The 17844-nt window shown below is 38.9% G+C and overlaps 1 protein-coding gene across 3 annotated transcripts in view; it reads left to right on the forward strand.

The window, feature by feature from the left end:
- ENTPD5 (ectonucleoside triphosphate diphosphohydrolase 5 (inactive)) overlaps nucleotides 1-17844 on the forward strand; it is a 39790-nt gene that overhangs the window by 3159 nt on the left and 18787 nt on the right. The window contains exon 2 of one of the 3 annotated variants that reach the window (XM_036734309.1): nucleotides 7532-7653. The gene's annotated coding sequence lies outside the window, so the exon portion shown is untranslated. The other 2 variants (XM_036734308.1, XM_036734310.1) reach the window with 2 other exon arrangements.

The following is a 17844-nucleotide window of genomic DNA, read 5'->3' on the forward strand; positions in this document are numbered from 1 at the left end:
ACCTAGACTGTTGTAAATCACCTCCTTATTAGTCTCTTTACCTCACCCTTCTCCACTCTAATGGAGGGGTGGGGAACCTACAGCCTCAAAGCCACATGTGGCCCTCTAAGCCCTCTAGTGAGGCCCTCTGAATCCAAACTTCACAGAACAAATCCCCTTAATAAAAGGATTTGTTCTGTAAAACTTGGACTCAGTCAAAAGGCTGCACCTGAGGACCTAGAAGGCCGCAGGTTCACAGGTGTCAATGATTTTTCCCAAATTCAGGTCTGCTCATGTCATTTTCCTGCTCAATAAACTCCCGTGGCTCCTATTGACTCTAGAATCAAATATTATTTCACCCTCATATGATCCTTTTTAAATTTAAATTTTAAGTTTTATGATTATATTTAATTATTGGGTGGTACTCACAAATTTTTTTTATGGATGGGGTGCGTGATCAAAAAAGTTTGGAGATCTGGTCTTCTAAACAGATCTAATCTATGTCTCCAACCTGCTCACTTTGACTTTGAACCACCTCCTATTTCCTTTTTAACATATATATTTTTATCTTTCAATTTTTGCATTTAGAGAAATATATTAATGACTACATTTCCCCCTGAGAAACCTGTCAATTGTGTCTTATGTTACCCTGATTAGCTCCCATTCTGACTTTCCAGAGTTCGTTTTTCTGTATTTTATCAGGCATTCCTATGGACCTATGGGTTGAACCAGGGGTGGGGAACTTGTAGCCTCAAGGCCACATGAAGCCATCCAGGTCCTTTGGGTGCAACCTTTTGACTGAGTCCAAGGTTTAGAGAACAAATCCTTTTATTAAGGGGATTTGTTCTGTGAAGTTTGGATTCAGCCAAAGGGCATTTTCAACCATTGAACCATCCAACTTGCCCCAAAGAACCCCACAACCTTTTGCCTGGAATTAGTCAAATTAGGATGTACTTTTGTTATTTCTAGAGCATTGTAACAGAAAAGAAGGACATCTCCATATAGAATCCATGCCTTTGGAATTTCTGTGTATGTATCTGTTTCTGTATGTTTGTCTGTATGTGTGTGGAAGCTAAGGGTCATAATATATAAAGCAGAATAGTGAACTTGAAGTCAGGAAGACCTCGGTTTGAATCCTACGGCAGATATTTTCTAGCCACGTGACCCTGGGCAAGTCATGTAATTTCTCTCAGTCTTAGTTTTATCTGTAAATGAATTGGACATAATAATAGCGCCTGCCTCACAGGCTGTTGTGCAGATCAAATAAGACAACGTATGTAAAGTGCTTTGTAAACCTTAATGCTGCTAGCTCTTATTGCCCTGTGCAGTGACAGTGTTTTACACTATTTATCATGCTTCACAGAATTCTTGTGATTATTATTTTGACAAGGAAGCTCAGCTATAACTATGTAGAAATGTGCCCAGTTTAAAAAGTGCCCCAAACCCAAAGTCTTCCATATCTCTGCCGTAGAACCAAATGGTGCAAACAACACCACTGAACAAAACAGTACACTCTTGTAGTACTTTAAAGTTTGCGTGTGCGTGTGTGTGTGTGTGTGTGTGTGTGTGTGTATACACACGTCTAATACAAGTCTCACAACATCCCTGGGAGATAGATACTATTGGTATCACTGTCCTTGTCTTATAGATGAGGAAGTGGAGGCTCAGATTAAGCGGCTTGCCTAACTCTTTAAGTGTCAAAGGCAGAATTTGGACCCAAGGCTTCCATGCTCCAGTGCAGCACTCTTTCCACAATGACGTGGTTCCTCTCCAGCAGGAGAAGGAAATCAGTAGACCGTATTTATTTAGTAAGTAGTAATTTCAGGAGTTACTATGTTTATTTGAAGTCTTTTTTTAGTGAAATTTTCGTTTCATTGTACACATTGTTAAGACTTCAAAACATACCCAATGTGGTATTGACTCCTCTATGTAACTTTCTTTCTGCACAATCTGTGTAGCTCCTGAGCAAGATAATGTGAATGACAGACTAGGGGGGCAAAATCTCCAGGCAGACAAGTTCTACTTCAGTGGTATATTAAGTCCCTTGAGAGCAAGGCCCATTTCACATTCCCTCCCCACAATGTTACATGTTTTTATTATGGTGCTTATAGCAAGTGCTTAATAAATGTTGGGTGAAGTGAAATGGATCATGATCACAGCAGGAACTAAACTTACTTCACGGATTTGTTGTGATCGGTAACCATAAAAATAACTGTAAGTCACATTATAAATACAAAATGCCAAACAAGTTATATGGCTAGTACCTGAGTGTGAAATGGCCTCACTACTAACTAATTTAAAGGAATATAGTGTACGCACTCCTGTGCTCTCTGGATGTCTGGATTCTGTGCGTGTTACATATTATGCCAGTTTCTTAAATATACGCTTTAGTATTTACCCATGCCCATTTGGCCTCTAAATTACATTAGCACAAGGTACCATAGTGGTCAGCGAGCTGGTACAGGTAGCTAGTTCTTGCATGTTAAAATGTGTGCCTAATTATGAATTGCTTTTTGAGCGTTTCATGGTGTTAGGTTTCCTATATAAGGTTTTCCATGGCTTCCTTTCGATTTATCTCAGAGACTTTGGTCTCACCTAATGTATCATCCCTGAATTCAGTCTGTTAGCAGTCTTTAAAGTTATATAGGCAGATGGGGCTAGGAGATATTTCAGGTGATTTTGCCTTTTGATTTTTCCTTTCTTTCAGCCTTGATGCACCCTTCAGACATATGAGTCGATGCTTCTTAATACTGGTCTCATCAAGGATTTTATGGGTAGGACCAGGGATAATCCCACCAGTCCTTGACTCTAACAGCACAAAGGAAGCTTTATTGATTCTAAGATTCCACTGTCTTCTTAGCCAGGTTAATCCAAATAGAATAAGTAGCACCATCTGTGTGTTATGTGAAGTCACTCTTTGCAATGTCACATTTGCAATGTGCCTTAAAGTTATTTTTGTCATTGATTACCTTACAGATTTATGTTACATAATCTCAACTAGGATCTCACCCTAGCAAGGCAACCTCTTTATTCTTCTCTAATTGACTCTCTATACCTCTCACCACAGCATCCTTTCCAAAGCTCCCTTAAGCTGAGGACTTTGCCTCATATTTCACTGAAAAACCTGAGACCATTTGACAAGAGTTCTCCCTTCTGCCATCCTCCTCATCTCATCACTCAGATGCCTTCCCCCACTATCTCCTTGTTCACCCCTGTCTTACATGAAGAGGTGGCCTTGCCAAGGCAAACCCCTCTACCTGTACACATGATCCATTCCATTCCATCTCCTTCAGCAGATTACCCCCTCTCTCTTCCTCACTCCTTCACTTATCTTCAGTCTCTTCCTGTCTTCTGGCTGCTTCTCCACAGCCTACAAACATGCCCATGTCTCCCCAATCCTCAAAAAACCCTCACTTAACCTGGTCATACTTACTAGCTATCATTCCTTATCTCTCCTGCCTTTTGTGACTAAACTCTTTGAGAAAACTCACTATAATGGTTGTCTCCACTTCCTTTCCTCTCACTTTCTTCTCATTTTCTGGAGCCTCATCCAAACAAAATTGCTTTCTCCAAAGTTACCAGTGATTTCTGTTTCAACAATCTGGCTAGCAGCTTCTGTGGGGGTGTAAGATCCACCCACAGCCAGCACCCAGAAAACTGCCAACAGCACAGGTTCTTTTGATCTGCTTAACTAAGGAAAGCAAGGTGAAGGGGTTGGCAAGCTTACTTTAATTCAGCATACAAATATCATTCACTTAGTTCAGGGGAAAAAGCCAGCACCCTGAACTTCAGAGCAAATTACAAACAAATTACAAACATCAACAAACAGACCCAATACAGATTCATAGTTACCAACATCTAGGTTCAGCCCGGGAGCTCAGAACAAGGTCTGGCCCAGAGTCACTCGAGCCACCACTGCTGCGTCACCACTGCTGCGCCAAAGAGCTCCAAAGAACAGACAGCCAACCCCTGGTTTTTATATCTTTTTCAGCGTCAGGGGTGAGTCACACATGCAACTCACCCACGTGATCTAGAATCATCACAAAGAGGCGGACTTAAACCCACGTGGTCTAAAAGCCTCTGCTCTCCCAGACGTGTAGACTAGGCCCTCCCTGGAGTTGGCCCCACCTTAGGCCCCACCTTAGTTGCCAATCCACACCCACTAAGGTTTTACACCTAATAGGGGTTTGGACCTGGGGCTTAGCACCTAGTAAGGCTCAATGAATTACTCAAAGGAAACAAAAGCCAAACCATTCAAGGGCATTTGTTGAACTAAGTGCTAAGGAGCCCAGTTTTGGTTACCAACACAATTTTTTAATTGCCAAATCAAATGTCCTTTTCTCACTCATCCTCCTTGACCTCTCTAGCCTGTGACTGTCAATCATCCTCTTCTGGACACTCTCTTCTCTCTAGGTTTTTGTCATGATAAGCACTAAGTGACTGATACTTACCAAAAAGCGCAGTAAAGGGAGGAAGAAGACTAGACTTAGAGTCAGGGTCAGAGTACTGAAGGAAGCCAGACTCTACATAAAAACATCAGACAGAAACACAAACAGCCAAGATTTAGGTTTGAAAACAGAATAGTGGTACAATAAATATTTTAAAATTTTAATTGTAGAGTGTGGGCAAATTAGCTACAGTTCCAGAAGCAATGGAGATGGAAAAAGAAACTATGCAAAATATCATGAGAGGCACGCTCAAATGTATAGAAAACACATTCAAAGAAATTGAACAAGAGGAAATAATGGCCAATGGAAAAACCTCACAGAAATCCAAAGAAGCAACGAACAATAGATAATACAGTGGAAGGTGAAATTGTACACAAAGCCAGAGCAAGATACTCAGACCCGGTTTACAGCACTGAAGGGGTAGATTGTGATATTCTAGAAAACTTAAAAAAAATATTTCAGGAAGTTGTCAAAGAAAAACATAATAGAAAGGATACACACAATTAAAAGGAAAAAAAACATGATTTAACACCTGTAGACATATCAAAGGTAAATAAATTCAATGCTACAACAATCAGATTACCCCAACTCCTAGCAGGAGAATAGAGTGTTGGTCCTCAAACTGAACAAAGCTAAAAAAAGGAATTATTGCTTATTATCATTAATGTTAGTGGCATACAAATATTAAAAGAATTGCAAATGAAATACAGCATTATTTTTTTTAAATAATTTTTAAATGAAAATTCACTTTTTTTTTCCCTCTCCCTATTGAGAAAGCAAGAAAAACAATACTCCTGTTACAATCTTTACAATGTTGTTATTTTATAAATTGCACTACGGGTTCTGCTCTCTTTATTCAGCATCAGTTCATATAAGTCTTCCCAGATTTCTCTGAAAACATCCCCTTTATCATTTCTTATAATACAGTAGTATTTCATCATATTCATATGCCATAACTAATTTAGCCATTAGCCCAGTTGATGGGTAGTCTCTCAGTTTCCAGTTCTTTACCACCTCAAAAAGAGCCGCTATGAGTATTTTTGTACATATGCATCCTTTTCCTCTTTCTTTGATCTTTTTGGGGTATATACCCAATAGCAGTGTCACTGAATCAAAAAGTATGCACAGTTTAATAGCTTCTGGAGGCATAGTTCCAAATTTATTTCTGGAATGGAAGATACAGCAATATTTATAAAAAGAGCAATTGTGACCAAGTAGAATGTATAAATGCAATGAAAAGGTAGTTTAATATCACAAAAACTATAAATTTGTTAACAAGAAAAAATAAAGACACGATTTTATTATATAAAATGACCTTCAATAAAACGCAATACAAAGTTATGTTTTTAAATGTCGATATAGGAGTAGAAGGAATTTTCCATGATATGATAAAATACATATTTGAAACCATAAGCTAATAACATATATGATGGAGAAAAAGTAGAAGAATTCTCATTAAGTATGTATTTTAAACATGGATTTCTACTCTTGCCACTTCTATTAAACATAGCAAAAAAGATGAAAAGGGATTAAAAATAAACCACGGCAGTGAAAAAGTTAAAATAACTATTTTAAATTCAAAGAAGGCTTTGCAAAGGAAGTGGGTAGCAACATGGTCATTGGAAAGAGCGCTAAGTTTAGAGGTAAAGAACCTAGATTTGAATGCCAGCCTTGTTGCTACCTATTTAACCTTGGACAAATCACTTTGGCTTTCTGGGCCTCAGTTTCCTCATTTGTAAATAAAGAGGAGGATGGGCTAGATAGTCCTTAAGATCACTTCCAACCTTAAATCTAAGATTCTGTTATCCCTTGGGGTGTGGTAGAACTGGGTAACATACAGAATTTCAGTAAAATTGGGGAAGATTTTCCTCGTAGGGAAACCTATTGAGCAAAATGTTCATGTGAGCATACCAGTTTGCAGCAGAGGGATTGTGTGAGGAAACTGAGGAAGAAAAGCTAAAGGGTAGGATAAGATCTTTAATGTGAGGCTAAAGACTTTATACTTTATGAAGGAGGTATTGAGGATCCGTTCAGAGTATGGGGGGAGTGAGGAAGTGATGTGATCAAAATGACATCTTTAGGAGGATTAATGTTTGTGAAGCTCAGAACTGATTGGAGGGAGCAAGAAACTGGGATTGGACAGGTTGTAATTTGCCCAAGGTTTCAGACGGTGGATAGCAGAACCGGGATCTGAACGAAGGTCATCTAACTCTAAATAACACTCTTTTCTCTGGGTCATGTTGCCTCCCTCTATGTCCATCACCTCCTAGAGCCAAGTCATTTGCCAATTCTCGTCAGTTCTCCCTCCACAATTCTCACATCCCCTTCTATTCCCTCAAATATACACAGCTCTAGTTCAGACTTTCCTCGCCTCCCCCAGAACTAGTGTAATGGCTATGTTATGACAGTAATTCCAATCAGTCTTTTTCATTTGCCCACATTTTTCTGATTAAGCATAAAATTTCAAAACAGTGTATATTTTTCAGTATAAAAACATTATGATTTCCTTCAGTTTTTTTTTTGGCCTTAACTTGTGATTTCACCATTGTGAGTACTCCCCAGCAATGAAAATGAGCATCTCACCTGTAGTTTAGAGTCTAAGAACAGTTTGCTTGGTCACAGAAATTAAGCGACTGACATACAGTTTGCCCATTAGTCATCTAACTAATGTGTGTCAGAGGCAAGACTTGAACCTGATTCTTTCAGGTTCACATTCAGACATGCCATGAGAAATGGTACCAACTTAGGGGTACAGGCAGTATCATCATTTGACACATGTCTTGTATTTTTATGATCCTCTTCTATAGAATCTGTGTAGGAGATTTTGCGCAGGCAGTGTAAAGACTTGAGAGAAGGCTATGGAACCTGTGAAGAAACAAGCGAAATTCTGGAGCAGCCTCCTCCTGCCTAGCGGTGGTGGCTGCTGCTGCTGCTGCTGCTACTGAGTCAAGCCAAGAACAATGGGGAATGAGGTCACGTGTTCTTAGATCTCATTCCAACGGTGCTGCACACAGATATTCTCAGGACCCAGGAAATTGCTCTTTAACATTTGTCCAACCATGGTTTTAATTGATGTGAACTGAAGGAAATACTTTTAATTGTAGGAAAGAGCTTGACCTTCGGTGATAATGCATCCTGTATTGTGCAGTGAAAAAAGCACTGGATCTGGAACTCAGAGACTGGGGTGGAATCCTTGCTTGGCCATTGATTACCCATAGGACTTCAGGCAAGTCATTTCACCTTTGGAGGCTTTTTGTCATCTGTAAATTGGAGGTATTGTACTAGGTGACTAATAAAGTCACTTTCACCTCTAAATCTCTGATTTTTGTGCTCCTATTTTTGATTCCCTCCTCACCCCCATACCTAGCCGTTCCCACAGTTAGGTTTTCGGGTTTGTTGGCATTTGAAACATGTTTATATTGATGAATTTCTCAATTATTTTTAAAACCATCTTAAGGTGCAGAAGGAGTCAAAAGTAATTTTTTACTGTCTGGTTAAACTGATATATGTTGAAAAACTTAAAAGACTGTATGTGATAGAACTTAACAGTTTCTTGAAGTCTTCTCTGTTCTTCCCCTCTTGAGATGTTTGTGATTATTGATTAGTATTGAATTCACCATAAAAAGAAAAAAATTTAAAATTATATCAACTTGTAAAACTCAGTGGCAACTGTGTAGTGCTCTTTTGCCCTTTTCTAAAAATGCCTTTAGTACCAAGTTATTAATGCAACTATTGTAATTAGAAATGTGTTCTAGAAATGGAGTGATTTTTAAAATTTCAGTTTAGTTTTTTACCTAAAGTATCATATCAATTCCTGTTCTGTTGTCATAGAAATTTCCGACTGATTTATTTTACTTGCTCTAGCTAAACCTCTTCTCAGTATTTAATTTTTTCATTAGATTTCTATGTATTATTTCCTAAAGGTATTGACCCAAGAAATGTGCTTATTTTCCTTCTAACTATCCCCAAATATGTCTAACTTTACCAGAAACAAGTGAGTTTGTGCTCATATTTGCCCAAGAGGGATGTTTCTTGAGTTTCAGTTTTTATGACTTCAACTCAAGCAACTAAAACCTTGAGAAGTTGATAGAAAATAGAAAACCACAAGTGATTCCATGTTTCAGGACATTTAAGAGAAGAAGTTAACAATTTTTATGATTGACTTAATATTCACTAGGTAGTTCTTTTCAAAATTTTGACTTAAGTGTGTGTCAAGATGCCCCAGTTTGCCATGTTTCACTCATAACTTACCCACGCCATGGACTTCCATTTTACCATGACTGTAGCTTTAGTACCTGTGATGTACATAAAGTGAACGTGCTGTCTCCTGCCACTCCTTCCCTCCGTTAAATGCAGTTCCTTAGGGGAAGAATTTTCATTTTTATCTTTTTATCCCTAGCACCTAGCACATAGTAGGTATTTAATAAGTGCTAGTTGCTTGATGACTGCAGTTTCAATATTGTCTGAAGAATAGAGAAACAGCACCATAATGATATCTCACATTTATTTATTCAGAAACAGCATGGTATAGTAGATGGAAAGAAGGACTTAAGAAGAGTCTTGCCACTGAAATGTGGTGGCAGTATGACCCTGGGCAAATCACTTGTCATTATTCTGGGCAACTCTCCAAGATTAAAGGTGCCCATATGCATCGGTAGAAGGAGTTTCCACACCTGGAAATTCTCTACAATAACGAAATTGTAGGTCTAACCCTAATCCCATTTATACATCTGTTGATGATTAACCTAAGGTCTACAAAGAATATGTGTGACTTACTCAAAATGATGCAACTAGTAGGTGTCAGAACTGGGACTCAAATCTAGTGATCTTTCCATTATGCTTCTGTGTAAAGTAAAAGTAGAATGGTAATGCTTAGAAATAGTGCTTCCCTAGAAATAGGCTTCTAGCTAAGATGGTTCAGAGAAACAACATCGACTGAGTTAAGCTCCAAATGGATATCCAAATGGATAATACATGACTTACATAAAATACATGACCTCATAGAGGAGCAGGAAAAAAATTACCTTTCAAATATATGGATAGGAAAAAGAGGCCATGACCAAACAAGGGATAGAGAGAATCACAGAAGATAAAATGGACAAATTTTATGACATAAAATTATAAAGCTTTTTACCCAGAAAACTCAGTGCAGCTAAAATTATAAGGAAAATGAGCAACTAGGGAAAAATCTTTGCAGCAGGTTTCTCTCATGAAGGTCTCATTTCCAAGATATATATGGAATGGATTCAAATTTATAAGAATAAGAGCCATTTTCCCAGTTAATAGTCAAAGGATACTAAACAGGCAGTTTTCTGATGAAGAAATCCAAGGTATCAATAACCATATGAAAAAATGCCCCAAATCACTAATAATTAGATATATTCAAATGAAAACAGCTGAGATTATATCTCACACCCATCACATTGACAAAGTTGACCCCCAAAAAAGTAAAGGACAAATGTTGGAGGGGCTGTGGGAAAAACAGGTATATTAAGTATATTGGTAGAGGTATAAATTTGTTCATCTATTCTAGAAAGCAGTTTGGAACTACACCCCAGAAGTTTCTAAACTTTTCATACCCTTTGACTCTGCAATACCACTACTAGGCCTGAATGATCTGTGAAAGAAGAATAGAACCCATGTGTACAAAAATATTTATATCAGCTCTTATATGTTGGAAAATAGGGAAATGTCCATTAATTGTGGAATGGCTGAACAAATTATGGCATAGGAATATAGTGAATATTTGCTTTGCCATAAGAAATGGTGAAAAGTACAGTTTCAGAGAAACCTAGCAAGACTTGTATGAGCTGATGCAGACTGAAGTGAGCACAAGCAGGAAAACAACGTAGGCAATAACAACTTTGTAAAGACAAACTTCTTTGAAAGACTTAAGAACTCTGACCAATGCATTGACCAACCAGAGGTCTTATGAGGAAAGCATGCTTCTCAACTATCAAGAGAGATGATGGACACAGGGTACAGGTAAAGACACATATTTTTAACAAGGACAGTGCAGGAATTTATTTAGGGTTGTGTGTATTTGTTACAACAGTTTTCTTTTACTTTTTCAATGGAGGTAAGTATGATAGGAGGGAAAGATATTATATTTTTGGTCATTGAAGAAGACTAAATAAAATATTTTTAAAAGGTCTCCAAGTAAAGGGTAGCAGAGGAACCCAGCTTTCTCAAAAGTACTCCAACACCTAAAACAGCACCAGACTGAACACTGAGAAATCCAAAGAGACACTACAGTAAATGCCTTCATCTCTCTCAGCATTATACAGAGGGCCAGCCGGTATTGGAAAAGGGCCTTTCCAGAAAGGCCTGAATAAACACAGAGAAAAAAGAGAAAGAAGCCTCTCAATTTGGACTAGAAATGTTCCAGGGACACCTAGACTAGAAGACAGACAAAGGTGGTTGGAATCCTTTAGCTTGGACTAGAGTCCAGGAGCACCCAGACCAGGATAGCCTAACTCAGACTGGGACTCTGATCTGAAATGCACCAAAGAGCCCTGAAAATCTAGTTCTGAAGCCCTATGATCCAAGGTGAAACCTACCAACACTCTGAGGATAGACACAACAGTCGTTATGGAAGCTGGCAGCAATAACCCATGTAATCAATATCAGAACCAAACTAGGCCCAACCACTCCACCAAAGAGAGCAGGAAGGGAAAAATCCCGGCCCTGACCTGACATTCCAATTCAGGAACTTAGGTAGGAGATGAATAAACAGGAGACATAGATACTGATAAAAGAATATTAGGGATCTAAAGATGTCCAGGAGTCCAATCCAGAAGAAGAGAATAACTCCATAATAATGGTAAGCAGAGTCTGAGAAAAAGAAATGAGTGAAAAGATAAAAAATGAAAGAGCACTGGAAGAAAAAAATCAGTAGAATATATATCCTAGAAGAGAATATAGTAAATCTTGACTCCCTAAAAATCAAAGTGGACCAAACAGTTCTACTAGATAACAAGGAACATTAGAACAAAAAAAAAAAAGACTTGAAAAATAGAAGAAAATGTTAGGTACCTAAAATAAAAAACAACTGGCCTAGAAAATAGAATAAGGAGAGAGAACATAAGAATCATTGGGCTCCGTGAAAACCATGACAGTCAGCAAGGTGGGGGGCATAAATACAGCACTGGATCTGGAGTAAAGAAGATCTGAGTTCAAATCCCACCTCAGACACTTGCTTTATAATCCTGGGCTTTACAACCTCTGTCTGCCTCAGTTTCCTCATCTGTAAAATGGGGATAATAATAGTATCTACTTCCCAGGGTTGTTTGTAAGAATAAAATGACATAATATCTATAAAGCAGGCCTTGAAGTGCTGCTTATTTAGATGCTAGCTATATATCACTCCTTTCTCCTTGCCAAAAAAAGGCCTGGATTACCTATTTCAAGAAAAAGTACAGTGGAAAATACTAAAGCATTCTTGCCTCTTCCATTTGCGTATGAGATTTCCTGCAGGCTTTTTTGCTTCTTTTAAGTTTTTATTTATATTTTGTTTTTTACCTCATCTTCATTTCCCAATATATCCCTCTTCTTTCCACTGTAACTTGCTATAACTCCAGATATAGCTTGTAATAAAGAGTTTTTTTAAAAGCAATTTTTAATTGGTTGCACAACCAACCTATGTATGTATTGAGCCTGGCAGGATATGCAATATTCCACACCTATAGATCCTCAATAATAAGGTTAACTTTGGGTGTAACCACAGACTTAGTCTAAAGATAAATTTGTCCTGATTTTCCAGGACTGTCCATTCCATTGTGGTTCTTACAGATTTAGAACTGGAAGAGACCTGAAAGGTCATCTAGTTCAATATTCTTCTTTTATAAAAGAGGAACCTGAGACCTAGAGAGGTCAAGTAAGTTGCCCAGGGTCATCCAGGTAGTAAGTGGGAAGCTGTAAATTGAACCCAGATCACATGACTCCAAATCTAGTGCCCTATACCAACCTGTCTCTATTCCCTGGGACTCTGGCAAAAATTGTTCCCTATTAAAGGTCCTAAATTATTTTTTCCTACATCTAATGATTTTGATAGCTTCTTTGGGGTAGATCTAAATAGAAAGGGCTTCCCTATAAATCCATGAAGTAGCTAATATAGCAACAGCTGAAGCAGGCACTAACTGGTTTGGGGTGACTCCTAAGTATAAGCTAGTTTTTCATTGGGCAAGAGGACCTGCCTCCAATTCTGGACTACCAGGCCAGAAAGACATAACCCAGGCACCATTGCAGCACTGATTTGGGCCTTCTTCAGTGCTTGAAGAATCACAAGGCTTTGGAAATCTTGTGTGCTAGAATTATAAGTTAGACTAGAGGTAGTGACTTGTTCCTTTGTGCTGGGATCTGCCTTAAATTTACCTTATTAGAATCGTTTCCGCTTTTGTTTGATTATGTTATCCCTTAGTAAACATTTGGCTAACTTTTATTCCCATGTTTTAACTTAAAATTTAGTTACATTTTAACTTAACTGTTTAATTTTTAATTTTTGCTCTATTAAAACCAGCTTTCTTTGGTATTCAGGGATATATGCCAAGTAGTATGTGCTTTTAGGTTTCATTATGTGGAGAAGCCTTCACTTGTGGCAGGACCTATTGTTCCACATGTAGATGGGAGTGTTGTGTGGCTCAAAGGGAGGCAGCATTGACATCTCTAACCTCTTTTCCCCCCATCTCTCTCCAAGGGAGACTTTTAATTTCTAATGAAGCAGGAGGTTAGGGCCAGAGGATGACCACTCTCCTCAGAGAAAGGTGGTACCAGCCTAGAATTATATCTGTCTGTTTCCTTAAATATTATTAGTCCAGGGGAGATGATCAAGCTCAGTCTAACTTCTGATACTGTTTCAATAAATGCGGGGAAGATGGACCTCAGGCTTTATATCCAAGGTTTGACTCCCCATCAAATACCTGTTCCACAGTGAACACACATAGCCAATGGCAAAGAAACTCATTTATCCAAATCATAGCAAAACAAATCGAAAAACATACACAGAGGAGAATATATACTAAATAATACAGAATGAAGGAGCTCTCTCATTGGGAGTCAGGTAACTGCTCAACCAAGGGAGAGAATCCTAGGTCTTCTCTAAGTGTCTTCTAGTGTAGCAGACTGGGGATAGAAACATGATAAAACCACCAACCCCACTTATGGCAGCTTCTTCCCAGAGTCTTTTCCTTCAGCAACCAGAAGTGGGATTGGTATCTTCCACCTACCCTCTCCAAGGTTTTAGCCAGGAGTACTGAAAGCAACTCAGGTGTGAAGAGTCCCAGAGAAGACTGAAGAAGGCTGAAGCTCTCTCTCGTGCTCACCAACTCTGCCCCACCAATCATGCAAAGCAAGGTATTCATCTCCCCCAGAGAGGAAAGCATCCCATACCAATGGGCTTTGGGACTGGGGTTTCAGATAGTTTCAGCATTAATGCCTTTGGAATTTTGTGGCCAATTTGATGTTAATTAACCTAAATATTTTTATTTTGTTTCTTTTTTATTCTGCATTTAATAGCCATCAATAAACACTTAATACAAAAGAATTTAACCATTAAACCATAATAATGGTTAAAAGTTGTTTATTGACTAGTGACCATAAGTTTCTGTTGTCGTTTATTTTTAGATGTATGTGTAGTATTAACTTCAACAAGCTGGTAACAAGGTTGTCCTATTTGTTTCTGTGTTTTTTTTTCTAAACTCTTCCCCATTTTGTTGAAAATTTTTTAAAGTTTTGTTGCTATTATTGTTATCTACATAGTTGTAAGTGTAAATATTGTTTTGATTTTACCTTCATTGAGCATCATTTTCATCTAAATCTTCCCTTTTTTCTATCATTCCTGTTTCTCATTTTTATGGGTATAACAGTATTCCATTACATTGTTATACCACAATTTGTTTATCCATTCCCTAATTGTTTGACAAATGTAACTTCAACATTTTGAAATACAGTACAATATTGTGTTTATCCTTTGTTTTAGAAGAGGACCCTGGCATTAGGGAAATGATGACGTGAGGGATTTAAGTGAGGGAGGGCTGTGCAAGGTCACCAGCCTCATTTTCACCTCCAGAGCCATCTGGATCCAGTGACCAGATTTTTTCTTTTTTAGTTTACAACACTGAGTTCCACAAGTTTTCGAGTTCCAAATTTTCTAAGACAGCATGTAATCCAACATAGGTTCTATATATGCCTTCCCATTAAACTTATTTACATAATAGTTAAATTGTAAAGAAGAATCATAACCAATGGAATGAATCATGAGAAAGAAGAAATGAAACTAAAAAGGAGGGGGAAAAAAAAGAGAGCAAATACTTTGCCTCAATCTGCATTCAGACTCCGTGATTCTTTCTCTGGATATGCACAGCTTTTTCCATCATGAGTCTTTTGGAGCTGTCTGTGAACCTTGCACGGATGAGAAGAGCCAAATCTATCAAAGTCAGTCCTTACAGATACCATGTGTCTAATCATATATAATGTTTTGCTGGTTCTGCCCCCCTCACTCAGCATCAGTTCATATAAGTCTTTCCAGGTTATAATGAAGTGACCAGATATTCATCAGGATGACTGAAGATGGCCTAGGATGCAATGGGAGACCCTGGCCCTTTTAGGCTAAGGCCTTTTGAGGTACTCACTTAAAGAGAGGTAATGGCCATTCAGTGAATTAAGTGACTCAAGGGATGGCCCTTTTAATTAGAAAAAAGAAAAAAAAATATCAAGCTAGGAGGGGAAGACCCTCAGGGTTGCAGTTCCAAAGAGAAATAGTTACCATTGATATTCATTGTAAGCCAGGAGGGCACAAAATACAGCCATTAAGTGGAGCTTGTGCAGAGGCCTATTGTGGCCCCATCTATGAGCTTCAGAGTGAACTGGGTTTGGGGAAAGGAGAGAGAGAGAGAGATCTAGAGATCTAGGCAGTAAATCCCAAGTTAAATGGGCAGCTTCTCAGTCTTCTCACAGGTTGTGTTTGTCCTTTGTTTTTGAAGAGGACCATGGCACGAGGGAAATGCTGACATGACTTGCAGTTGATTCGGATTTGAGTGACAGAGGGCTGTGCAAAGTCACCAGCCTCTTTCTCCTCCAAAGCCATCTAGCTCCAGGGACCAGATATTCATCAGGACAGTACAATATTATATCTTTTCTGGAAGTGGTGGGCTTTGCTTATAACAATTAGGAAGATGAATAGATCACAACCAAATGCTTGTCTAGAGCTATGTTGGAGGTTTGGCCCACACTGTGATTTCATTGGTGTTTTCATCTCCCAGTTTGCCAACTCCCTCTACTAATGAAGGTGGCAAATTCTTGCACAGTTTATAAGATCATCTTCTGAGGCATTGAGAGATAAAGTGACTTACCCATGGTCACATAGCTAATATGTTAGAAGCAAGACTTGAATCCAGATCTCCCTGATTCCAAGGCTGGCTTTCTATTATTCCATGTTGCTTTTCATGGGATTATATAAATGTGGAGTAGGGATTGGAGACAGCACTGGTCAGATAACTCTTAAGTAGTACAGGATAAATAGGGCTTTGCCCAAGGGTGCCAACGTGGAGAAATGAGGTGGAGCATGTTTTTCTTCTAGGAGACTGTAACAACAGTCCTGCTTGCAGCTACTGTGGCTGTGTAAGGCGAATAACACCAGCATGCAGGAAGGCTACTAGCACAGGTTCTCGATCTGCTTTTGTAAGGAAAGCAACTTAAAGGGGTTTACAATCTACTTTAATTAAATATACAAAGATCATTCACTTAGTTCAGGGGAAAAGTCAGCATCCTGAACTTCAGAGAAAATATAAACAGATACTACAAGCAGAGAAAATATAAACAGAGCAAGTAACACAAATCAACAGACAGGCTTCTAGCTGTCTGACCCAAGTTATACATACATAGTTACCAGAGAGAGAAGCACCAACATCTGGGTTTTCAAAGCCATGGAGCTCCTTAATGGCTACCCAGAGTCTCCACACCAACACTCTTCCAATGATTGAGCCCCCAAAGGCAAAAAACACCAATCTCAGAGCTCCTATACCCGGTTCAGAGCCCTGAGGGCTCAGAGCCTACTTAGCAAAAATGTATGGGGCCTGGGGCCTCACAGCTAGTTAGTTAAAAGGGTGTGGGACTGCTTCTAATCAGGCCTCCCTTTGTTGGCCCCACCTGAGGTCTATTGAGGGAGTGGAAAGAGTCTTTAATCCCTGATCACCATCACAAGGTGTGGGCTTTCCTCTAATCACGCCTCCCTTTGTTGGCCCCACCTGAGGCCTATTCAGTGGGCAGGAAAGATCTTTCACTTACATATTGGCCTTACGGAGACACCTTTCGTCCCTGGAAGAACATAATTTCACACTTCTCCCATCCTCCCCGTTTGACCTCTTTACCAATATGCCCTCTCTGATCTCCCATTGTCCTCTCGACTGCATGGGGCAACCTCCTCACCCCACCCGCAAACTGAATTTGCCTCAGATGTAGTTTCAGGAAGTTACAACTCTGGCTTCAGTTAATGCTACACCCTTGCTCCCACCTACTTCTCCTGCTTATTGCACAGCTCTCTGAATTCATGTTACAGAAAATGAAAAGAATTCAGCTCCTAGGCTTAAGCTTCTTTTGTTCCATAGGCCAAAATGTTATTAGTTGCACATATATAAATATGGCAAAGATACCTGAACTGGACTTAGGGAAAGGGTAGGTAAAGAAGGAGGAAAGGTGGAAGAAAGAGAGAAGGAGAGAGGAGGAAAACTTAAAGACAGGATGAGTTAGCAAAATGCCAGTACTGAATTGCAAACAAGCCCAAAGGTGAATGTGATTGGGGAACAGAAGTACAGCAGGAGCAAAGGGCAACAGCATAGAAGAGAGAAGTTCTGAAAGACACAGACGTACAGAGTGGGTGAGTAGCTCCTAATTGTAAAGATTGTGCTTTTGGGTCCTCTGGGCCTTGGGAGAGATTGGCAAGAGACAAGGGCATGTCAGGATCTTGAGCAATCTGAGTGCAGAGAAATCTTCTAGAGAAGTATAAATACTTGAGACTCGGTAAGCATTTCTATTAAGTGATATATATATATATATATATATATATATATATATATATATATATATATATATATACACATACATATATACATATATATCTATACACACACACACACACACACACATATATATATGTATATATATATATCAGGCACTGTGCTACAGGTACAGAAATGAGAGTTCCTTACCTCAAGGAGCTTACACTAAGAAGACTTTAGAAGGAGAGACAAAAGAGGCCTGAGTATGTGCCAGTTTGAAGTAAAATGAATTGAAGCAAAGGAAGTTCCTGATGTAAACAGGAGACTGGGAGAGAAAGACTATTGAAAAGAATGTCAGGTTAGAAGTCTGAATTTATGTGTTCTAATAGAAACTGTTTCATAAAAGCAAACAAGATTATCCTTTG

The sequence above is a fragment of the Trichosurus vulpecula genome, chromosome 8 (genome assembly GCF_011100635.1).
Source record: "Trichosurus vulpecula isolate mTriVul1 chromosome 8, mTriVul1.pri, whole genome shotgun sequence".
NCBI lineage: Eukaryota > Metazoa > Chordata > Mammalia > Diprotodontia > Phalangeridae > Trichosurus > Trichosurus vulpecula.